The sequence below is a fragment of the Odocoileus virginianus genome, chromosome 26 (genome assembly GCF_023699985.2).
Source record: "Odocoileus virginianus isolate 20LAN1187 ecotype Illinois chromosome 26, Ovbor_1.2, whole genome shotgun sequence".
Classification (NCBI taxonomy): domain Eukaryota; kingdom Metazoa; phylum Chordata; class Mammalia; order Artiodactyla; family Cervidae; genus Odocoileus; species Odocoileus virginianus.
This window is the reverse complement of record NC_069699.1, coordinates 22,360,533-22,361,942: the sequence shown is the minus strand read 5'-3', so window position 1 is coordinate 22,361,942 and position 1,410 is coordinate 22,360,533.

Below are 1,410 nucleotides of genomic sequence, written 5' to 3'. Positions count from 1 at the left end.
GAAAATAGGGCAATGTTCTCAGCACATTATGTGTTGGGAATTATTTCATTTGTTGTTCAGTTCAGTTGCTCAGTTGTGTCCAACTCTGTGACCCCATGGACGGCAGCACGCCAAACTTCCCTGTCTTTCACCAACTCCCGGGGCTTGCTCAAACTCATGTCCATTTGAGTTGGTGATGCCATCTAATCATCTCATCCTCTGTCATCCCCTTCTCCTCCTGCCTTCAATCTTTCCCAGCATCACGGTCTTTTCAAATGAGTCAGTTCTTCACATCAGGTGGCCAAAGTACTGGAGTTTTAGCTTCAGCATCAGTCCTTCACTTGTAACTTAACACACAAAATACAAAAAAAGATCAGTGCCTACTTAAATATTTGTTACCCCAGAGCCTCCTTTTATTGTCCATAGTAACTTAACAATTTAGGGGTAAGGAAAGAATTCATATTTTGGTGAGTACTGGCAATGCTTATATCCTGAGACTTCACTTTAGTAACCCCACTGCATCTTCCAAATGATCTTATAATTTCTTGTTAATGCACTGGAGACCTTCAGTTTACTCAATCACAAGGTATTTTGTAACATAACAGTTAATTTCACATATTTCATCAAGACATTTGACCACTTCTGCTGAAGACTCCTTTCAATTGAATAAACAAATATTAGGGTTAAAAACATATTTCTTCCTAAAATATCTGTTCTTGACATTTCTGTTCTAAAGGGTTTTTGTTTGTTTGTTTGTTTTTTTAAAGACCAAGGTGGTTTTTAATTTCACTTTGTTTGACTCAAGCCCTATCTCCTCCACTAAGGATTTTAGGTGATCACCACACAGCTTAAAAGTTCCAGATAGACTTGAATTTTCTTGGTAAGGTCCTGTTTAGCTTTGCAAAAGAAAATTATGTTTTGTTCTTGATTGGCATTTCAAGCCAATCTTGAGAAAATATAGATCAAGATTTATTTGTAAACTTTTAAAACAAGTCAAGATGTATGCTCCACACCCAGGAAATCTGATTCTGTAAGTGCTGAGTAAGGCCTCATCATAATACATTTTATTTCAAGTCATTCTACTATCTACTGTTGTTTGAGACCCAGTGTTATAGACTAATTGTTGGAGATAAATTCTATCTCTATTTTTCTGTTCTCTTAATCATGTGAACAGAAAACTATAAAATCACTCATCAACTATTTCATGAAAAGAATGAGACAGCAGAGATTTTAAGGAATTTATCTAAAGATGTAAGATAAAATAGATTAGATTTATTATGTGATAGGGCCATATGACCTATGGCCTCCTTTGTTTATTTAGGACACATTGCTCTAAAGACTATAATGGTGAACTTTATTTCTTGGCAATCCTTCTTAGTATTGCAGTGATTTAGGACTGCCTTATGAAGAAAGGCTTCCTTATATTCTCTC